Source organism: Heterodontus francisci, unplaced genomic scaffold, assembly GCF_036365525.1.
Source record: "Heterodontus francisci isolate sHetFra1 unplaced genomic scaffold, sHetFra1.hap1 HAP1_SCAFFOLD_286, whole genome shotgun sequence".
In the NCBI taxonomy this organism is placed as follows: domain Eukaryota; kingdom Metazoa; phylum Chordata; class Chondrichthyes; order Heterodontiformes; family Heterodontidae; genus Heterodontus; species Heterodontus francisci.
The window spans coordinates 392,559-402,126 of NW_027141006.1; the positions used below are offsets into that span (position 1 = coordinate 392,559).

The 9,568-nt window shown below is 43.7% G+C and overlaps 2 non-coding genes across 2 annotated transcripts; both read left to right on the forward strand.

Annotated features, from left to right (window-relative positions):
• Positions 1-963: 963 nt before the first annotated feature.
• On the forward strand, positions 964-1,037 carry trnat-agu (transfer RNA threonine (anticodon AGU)). Its single transcript has one exon. It is a non-coding gene; the product is annotated as a tRNA-Thr (tRNA).
• Positions 1,038-6,688: 5,651 nt separating this feature from the next.
• On the forward strand, positions 6,689-6,777 carry trnar-ucg (transfer RNA arginine (anticodon UCG)). The gene is given in 2 exon segments: positions 6,689-6,725; positions 6,742-6,777. It is a non-coding gene; the product is annotated as a tRNA-Arg (tRNA).
• Positions 6,778-9,568: the final 2,791 nt, after the last annotated feature.

The following is a 9,568-nucleotide window of genomic DNA, read 5'->3' on the forward strand; positions in this document are numbered from 1 at the left end:
TGGAGGTTGTCAACAGCTTCACATACCTTGGATCAACAATCACCAGCAATCTGTCCCTTGATACTGAAATCAGCACCAGGATTGTCAATGCTGCAGCTGTCATGTCAAAGTTGAGAAGACGAGTGTGAACCGACAGCAAACTGATCGAAAATACAAAACTCCGCGTGTACCAGGCTTGTGTTCTCAGCACCCTCCTTTCTAGTGGAGAAGCATCAACAACTTATGCAAGCCAAGAAAAGCAGCTGAACAGCTTCCACCTCCGCTGTCTCAGATGGATATTGGGCATCTCCTGGCAGGACAGAGTGCCGAATGCAGAAGTACACCAGCGTGCAGGGATCTGCAGCATGTTTGCCCTCTTGAGTCAGCAGTGACTCTGTTGACTGGGTCATGTGTGCTGAATGGATGACGGTCGCTTTGCCAAAGACATGCTCTTTGGTGAGCTTGCTATCAGCACGAGACCAACAGGTCACCCACGTCTGTGATACAAGGACATCTGCAAAGCGAGATCTCAAGCTGACTGGGATTGGAGTCGATGCATGGGAAGTCCTTCCTGCTGACTGGAATTCCTGGAGAAAGGCATTCAGGAAGACCATGGGAAAAGCAGAGGACAAAAGAAATGACCAGATGGTGGGAAAGAGAGCTCAGAGGAAGGAAAAATTATCCGTCGACCTCGGGCCAATGATATTCATCTGTACCAGCTGAGGAAGGGATCGTCACTCACGAGTCGTCCTCTCCAGCCACAACAAACGATGTTTCACACAGAAGTGACGTACACCCCGGGTGCAGCCCATCGTCTTCCGAGACGGACGGTTGCCGATTACAATTACAACTACAGCTACAACTACAAGAGCGAGTCAGAGGCTGGGAACACTGCCGTGACGAACTCAGCTCTTGACTCGCCAAAGCCTGCCCACTATCTACAAGGCCTTCCTCTGATTTCAATTGCACACACATTCGTGATCTGGCTTTGTAGCTTAGTTAGTTAAAACACCTGTCTAGTAAACAAGAGATCCTGGGTTCAATTCCCAGCAGAGCCTTATTTCACAGTAGCAACATGCTTGAAAAGTTTCATTATCAACATTGACATCTGTGTCTTGTGAACTTTAATTCAAAATACTTGATGAATTTCAATCGCATAAAAAAACAGCCTTTGTGAAGGATATGAGAATGGAATGGCTGTTCCTCCTTGTACAGAATTTCAGTGCTGATACATCAAAGGTAACTTCTTTGACATCAATTTGTTCACAGTTCAATTCAACCTGGAAAACAGCTTGATATTAATCTCACTGAAGGAGAGTGTTTGTGTCATTATGTGTTGCTTTTAACCGAGACTGGGACATGACGCAAGTGGGAGGGTTTATCTGAGGTTTGGAATATCTGTCAGTCAGGAACAAGAAAAATCAAAGGAACCAATAAGAAAACCGAAGTCTCATGTGGTAACCGAGAAACGGTGAGAAGATATTAAACTTTGTTGTATTTAATACAACTGTGTGAACTTTGATCTTTCCTGACTTTTATAAACAGTATTTGAAGGGTCTCAGTAAAAATGTTCAGTGTTGATGAGAGTGGGGTCTGGGTGAGCAGCTGCTTCATGTGACAGGGTCAGGACTGGATGCAGGAAGTTCTCTGACAGTCTCTCTCTGATGGGTGGAGTTGATTTTCAACTGGCAGCTGTTGCTGTTTTGATAATTCAAGTTCCCTCCACCGATTTTTTTGGACAGACAGTGCAGTATGAGGATGTAAAGGGTTAATGCTGAAGAGAAGTGGGATTAACCCCTCCCACAATCAGAGTGATGATGTAACAGTCACATGAGATGAGGTTTGGGAGGAGAGAGCAGCACCAAGGATGCGAGTTTCGGAGGCTTGATGAGTGTGTATATAGTATTGTGTAAATTAGAAAAGAGTTCTTAGTTCTTTCAGCAGGAAATGTATCCAGAAAATATCACGAAACTCACAATTTTATTATTCAGGAGTTGGAACACAGTGATATTAACTCCAAGTGACAGTAGTGGTTTCATTTAACAAAAGAAAAGGAGAGAATAATATTGCTCAATGATTGAAATCCCCCAGTGAGGAGACAGTTAAACAGGTGATCTGTTGGGGCATCCTTCGATCCAAGGTTTCGGCAGCATTTAATCTCCCTTTTTGGTGAAATTCTCTGTTTTTTGCATCTTTTTAAATCCAGCTTTTATGGACCAGTGAAAAAACTGAAAAAAGTGAACAGATCCATCCTTTCCTTTCTTCCTTCTTCCCATCAGTTTCTCTTTTCTGTCCCAATTTAATCTGCTGTTTTATCCATTCCAATCATAATTCAACATTCCAATCAAATCTATTTGTTATTCCACAGTGTCTCTCCATGTGTTTTATTCTGTTGTATTCTCTCACAGTCTGTTTGATGATCAATTTTACATCTGACTCTCTGTTCTGGTGAAGATCAGAAGCAGTGTTATCTGTTTGCAACACCCGACAAGTCGGCCTGAGGCTGTGTCTCATCGATAATGTGGAGTTGGGAACATAGGAACATAGGAGCAGGAGTCGGCCATTCAGCACATCGAGCCTGCCCCACCATTCAACATGATCATGGCTGATCATCCACTTCAATGCCCTTTTCCCCACGCTTTCCTCATATTCCCTTATGTCATTTGTATTTAGAAATCTGTCAATCTCTGCTTGAAACATACTCAATGACTGAGCTTCCACAGCCCTCTGGGGTGCAGAATTCCAAAGATTCACAACCCTCGGAGTAACAACATTTCTCCTCATCTCTGTCCTAAGTGGCTTGCCCCTTATTTTGAAATTGCGTCCCCTGGTTCTCGACTCCCCAAGCAGGGGAAACATCTTAGCTGCATCTACCCTGACTGTCCTTTAAATATTTTGTAGGTTTCAATGAGATCACCTCTCATTCTTCAAAGCTCCAGAGAATACAGCCCCAGTTTCCCCAATCTCTCTTCATAGGACAGTCCCACCATCCCAGGAACAAGTCTGATGAACCTTCTTTGCTCTCTATCTATGGCAATAATATCCTTCCTAAGGCAAGGGGACCAAAACTGCACACAGTACTCCAAGTGCAGTCTAACCAAGGTTCTATACAATTGAAGCAAAAATTCACTACTCCTGTACTCAAATCCTCTTGTGATAAAGGCTAACATACTATTAGCCTTCCTAATTGCTTGCTGCACCTGAATGTTAGCTGTCAGTGACTTATTGCCATGGATACCAGGTCACCCTAATACTCTATACCTCAGTTAATAAAGGAAAGGATTCCATTTACCTGCTGAACCAGCTTATTGACCTGTACTGCTACTTCAGGGATCTATGGACATTCACTCCAACGTCCCTCACTTCCTCTACACCGTTCAGTGTTCTCCCATTAATTGTGTATTCCTTTGCCTTTTTTGACGCCTGCTCTCGCTGTTCCCTGCTCTCCGAGTGAACTCTTGCTCCCTCTCTCTCCTGGGCTCTTTATGCTCCACTCTGCTCTCACTGTTTCCCGCTCTCTTAATGTATCAATATTTGTTTGTCTTGTGTTTAATTTAAAATATGGATTAACTGTATTTTACAGTTGTAGGTTTTATTTGGTAATCCTGTGCAAGTTGTGGATTGGTATGCAATATTAAGCTCTGTGAAAATGATTGTGAATGAAAATATAACTTTCAATCTTATACATGGGCTGGTCTGCATGCTCCAAGTCCTTCATTTTGTAGTAATGGCTTGATACTGTATCTTTCAGTCTTAATCTCTGTGGGATTTTTGAACTGGTATGTAATGCATAACTTGGTCTAACGTTCTGATGTACATTATTGGGATTCATAGGATCATAGGAAATAGGGGCATTAGGCCATTCAGCCCACCAAGCCTGCTCCAACATTCAAACAGATCGTGACTGATCATCTGCCTCTACGCCATTTTTCCCTGCCATCTCCATGTCCCTTGATCTTGTTAGTATTTAGAAATCTATCGATTTCTGTCTTGAATATGTTCAATGCCCTCTGGGATGAAGAATTCCACAGATTTCTCACCCTCTGAGTAAAGAAATTCCTGCTCATCTCAGTCTGCCCTTATTCTGAGACTGTGTCCCCTTGTTCTGGACTCACTAGACAGAGGAAACATCCTTTCCATATCTACCCTGTGACACCCTGTAAGAACTTTGTCTGTTTCAATGAGATCACCTCTCATTCTTCAAAACTCTAGAGAATTTAGGCCCAGTTTCTGCAGTCTCTCATCATAAGACAATCCCACCATCCGAGGGGATGAGACCGGTGAATCTCTGTTGCACTCCCTCTGTGACAAGTCTATCCTTCCTTAGATAAGGAAACCAAAATTGGACAGAATACTCCAGGTGCGGTCTCATCTAGACTTCATACATCTTTACTCATGTACTCAAATACGCTTTCAATGAAGCCAACATGCCATTTGCCTTCCTAATTGCTTGCTGCACTTGCATACTAGCTTTTCGTGTCTCATGAACAAGGACACCCAGGTGCCTTTGGACATCGACACTTCTCAACCTCTCACCATTTACGAAATACTCTGTCTTTCTGTTTATTCGACCAAAGTGGAGAACTTCACACTTATTCACATTATATTCCATCTGCCATGTTCTGCCCATTCATTTAACCTGTCCAAATCCCCTTGAAGCCTCCTTGCATTCATTCTGTACCTTTGAATTCTGTAAATTTTGCCTGTTCTATTTCAGATTTTATATTTAAAATGTGACCATGGTGACAGAGTTTATTTAGATCTGATAGTGAGTTTGTTTTTGGACTGTGATTGATGTATCAACCTGTCAGCTGTACTGAATTGGAGTGAAATAGAAACAACTTCTGTCTCTCCTGCTGTTGTTTGACTGTTGGATTGAAAATGTGTCTCTCTTGACTTTGGGATCAGTGTCTGTCTGACTACTTCTTTTGTTTGTTCCAGTGGAACTGATGAGCTGGCAGTATCTCTGTGCTTTGGGAGTGATCCTGTACCGACTGTGTGTTGGAACGAGATCACTGCACTTTTCCTTGTGTCCAAGAATCACCACATCCAGTCAGGTTCCTTCATGTATTTTCCTGCAGGAATGAAAGAACTGGTGAGATAGAAGATACAAAAGCGATCAATGTAATCGTCCCAATAATAATCATTATGAACAATCATAAAATGAAAACCAGGAACACAAACAGTGTCAGTGTCTGACTCCACTGCAGTACTGCAGTATTCAGCTTCTGTTTACCAGGTGTTTGCAGTGGATTTACAACAAGTTTGTGACATTCAGAAACAACACAAGCCCTGCACTGCTCAATGACTGGGACTGTCCGATAGAGCAGTGACCTTTACACAGTCACATTTCTATTTCAACGGAAAACAAGCAGCCACTATTTAAAATGTGCCTTTCACACTTCTCACCTGGTGTCTGCAATAAATGCTCTTTCTCTAACTGTCCACATCGTTATTTTGCGGCTATTTTCCCCCCACTGTTCACAATCCAACAAACAGTGAGAGACTGGAACTAAAGCAGGAAAATTCCCTCTCCTTTGGGTGGTGAAATTGTCAGTGATTTTCAATAGTGATTTCTTCCCATTGTGTCTCCCTGAGCCTGTACAGACACTGTCCGAGATTGAACTCTCCCTTCCCCGTGTCCCCGGCTCACTCCATGTTCCAGGAGCAGCTCCTGCTCCACAGTTTCTGTTACAAACACTCCCCGACTCCCCCTCAACTTCCCACCACTCAGTGCTAATCTCTGAGCACATCTGCGGACACGCTCCCAAAGCAATGGCTGCTGGAAGCAGATGCTGTTTGTTCCCTTCCCCCGGGCCCGGGAAGTCTCCATTAGCAGCTGATTTAAAGCATCTTCCCCTGATTGAGTGAATGGCCTCACAGACTGGGTTGGGGAAAGGATGCGCAATGGCTCCACTCCTCATTGTGATGTCCCACTGGGGGCGGGGCAACACAGCGCGTGCGCAGATCTCTGCAGCAATTCAGCATTCAAACATCAATGGGAACTTTCCCCATTTCACCCTCATCAAAGTCCCAAAGAAAGTGAAGAGGGGCTTGGACTGGAGGGAGGGACGGGGTAGGGGGAACCTAGAACCCAGAAAGCTGCCCACTTGCCCCATTTTGATGCTCAATTTGCGGTCATTCCCTGCAGGGGGTTTGTTATTATTGAGCCCCCCCTGGTAAAACAATCCGATAGAAAGAGGGGAGAAAGGAGGGAGCCGGTGTGTTTGCTGGGACCTTGCAGAATTCATTTCAGCAGCAAAAGTCCCGGGTTATATTAACCCGAGTGAAACACGCTGTCAGTGAGAGGAAAACCGAACGGCCCTTTTCATCTTTTCATTGGAAACAAAGTAGAGCCGGAAGTGCGGCGAGCAGAGCAGACACACAAGCTCAATGACAGGAGAGCTCGGCCGTCCCTGAGTTTCAGCTCCCGGCTCTTCCATTTCCTCATCCACACTATCTTTACTGTGGATGTTCAGGGGTTCCTTGTAGGATCTGAGGACTGTATCCATTAAACATTCTGAGTCAAAAGATCCACACACTCTCTGTTATCAAGATTTATGGGCAGGAATGTTTCAAAACTTTGTCTATTAAATCATTGTATTATTCACAGAACTAATGAGGCAATTGGTTCATTATTCAGGCCTTGAACTTGGTTTGGGTAGACCGAAAACTGAGAGGTTCAGCACCTTTTCAAACCTTCACTACTGGCCGTGTGGCCTAATGGGTAAGGCGTCTGACTTCGGTGTATTTAACGAGGTTATCAGAAGATTGTAGGTTCGAGTCCTGCCACGGTCATTTTGGGCGATCAGTGTTTAGCACCGCAGCCTCACAGCTCCAGCGACCCGTGTTCAGTCCCTGTGCGCAGTTTGTGTTCTCCCTGTGACTGCGTGGGTTTCTTCGCACAGCCAAAGACTTGCAGATTGATCGGTAAATTGGCCATTGTGAATTGCCCCCAGTGCAGGTAGGTGGGAGAAGAATGGTGGGGCTGTGATGGGGAATATGGGATTAATGTCGGATTAGCATAAATGGGTGGTTGTTGGTCGGCACAGACTTGATGGGCCGAAGGGCCTGTTTCAGTACTGCATCTATTAATAAATAACTGACTTTTTTGATGAAGTAACAGAATGGTTGATGAAGGGAAAGCAATGGATGTTGTCTACATGGATTTTAAGAAAGCGTTTGACAAACTACCACATAAAAGGCTGGGTAACAAAACTGAGGCTCCTGGAATAGGAGGGTCAGTATCTGCTTAGATTAAAAAATGTATGAAATATCAAGAAAAGCGAGTTGTGGTATTTAGTTGTTTTTCAGAATGGAAGATTGTGGACAGTGATGTCCACAAGTGTCAGTGTCAGGACCACCATATATAATAAATGACTTGAATATTGGAATCACAGAATCACAGAATTGTTACTACACATTCACAATGCTTCCAATTTTCGTATCATCCATAAACTTTGAAATTCTGCCCTGTACACCAAGGTCTAGGTCATTAATATATATCAGGAAAGGCAAGGGTCCCAACACTGACTCCTGGGGAACTCCACTACAAACCTTCCTCTAGCCCGAAGAACATCCATTGATCAAGAGTCTGTGTTTCCTGTCACTCAGCCAATTCCATATCCATGTTACTACTGCGCCTTTTATTCCATGAGTTATAACTTTGTTCACAAGTCTGTTGTGTTGCATTGTATCAAACTCCTTTTGAAAGTCAATAAAAGCAAAATACTGCAGATGCTAGAAATCTAAAATATAAACAAAAAGTGCTGGAAATACTTAGCAGGTCTGGCAGCATCTGTGGAGAGAGAAACAGAGTTAATGTTTCAGGTCAGTGACCATTCAGATGCTGCCAGACCGTTTGAAAGTCCATGTACACCACATCAACAGCATTTCCCTCATCAACCCTCTCTGTTACCTCATCAAAAAACTGCAGCAGGACAGTTAAACATGATTTTCCCTGAAGAAATCCATGCTGGCTTTCTTGAATTAACCCACATTTGTCCATGGGACTATTAATTTTGTCCCGAATTATTCTTTCGAGAAGTTTTCCCACCACCAAAATTGAACTGACTGGGGAGTGAGACGAGGTGAGTTGCTCCAACATAGAGCCAGCACGGGTTCGACAGGCCGAATGACCTCCTTCTGTTCTGTCGCCATTCTGATTGTATGATTCTAGCGACAACTGTTGGTGGAGAGGCAGTGATGCAGGAATGTGTTGACAGAAAGGTGAAAGTCTGGGCTGGTGTGTGTTTGCAGCATTTGCAGCTTGTGTTCGGGTTTGTGAATCAAGGTGATTTGGAAGCTGTGTTCCAAATTGAAGTGTTTATTGGAAGCAAGAAGTTGATGTAAATAAAGAGTAAAACGTGTTAAAATGAAGCGTGGTGTGAATGTGGATAGCAGTAAATATAGTGTTGGTGAATTATTTGTGTTTATAAACTTCCACTGTGCCCTCTGCTGCAGGCTGCTGTTTATATCCAGCTGTGTATTAGTGTTGTGTGTTAGCGAGATAAATGTTTGTTTCAACGCTGTTTATAAAGCAATAGCATTGCACTCAAACAGTCCCAGACATAGCAACACACGTACAAAAGCAAAATACTGCAGATGCTGGAAATCTGAAACGTAAACAGAAAATGCTTGAAATAGTCAGCAGGTCTGGCAGCATCTGTGGAGAGAGAACAAAGTTAATGTGAGCTAAGGAAACAGACCTGAACTGTTAACTGTTTCTTTCTCCACAGATGCTGCCAGACCTGCTGAGCATTTCCAGCATTTTCTGTTTTTATTACAGCAACACAGGTGTTGGGAGGCTCAACCTGGCTACACAATGTTACAAAGACGCTGAGTAACACCATCGACAACAGGACAGAGAAAAACACACAGAAAACCAATAGACTGTGAGGAAGCAAAACTGAGGGACAGAGAGAGAGAGACAACGAGACTGAGATGGAGAAACATGATTGTATTCTCCCTGTTGTCTAAAGGTATTTCCTGGTGTGTAAATATGTATCTGTTGTGTAAAGATGTACCCTATTGTTGTGTAAAGGTTTTCCCTGTTATTGTTTTATTTTCTGTTACTGACCGTCTCCTCACTGTGACCATTTGCCCTGGTTTTATTGTGGCCAACATCACCATCTGGTGGTGGAGCGGAGGCTCTGCAGGAAGGGGTTGACAAAGTGGGAGAGACTCGGCTGGTCCGTGTTTGCAGCTTGTGTTCGTGTGAGCAAAAGTGAGTTGTTGCTGATTGATGTGTTCACTGGAAGGAAAATGCTGATTGCAATAGAGTGCCTTTGGAAGCATCTTGTCATTATGGGTAAATACTTGACGTATTGAAAGTGAACGGTTTGCATTCTTGCAAAGCATAAATAGCAGAAAAGGGTTTCGATCCATCGATCTCTGGGTTTTGGGCCCAGCACGCTTCCGCTGCGCCACTCTGCTAACTGCTGCATTAAATTGCAGCTGCCTGTTAGTGAAATATGTTCATTTCCCCCATGTTTTTATGAAAATAGGATTGTCGTCGGATTTCTCAAGAATCCCGGACTCAGCAACACACGTGCTGACGGACTCACCCTCATTGCACAATGACACAAGG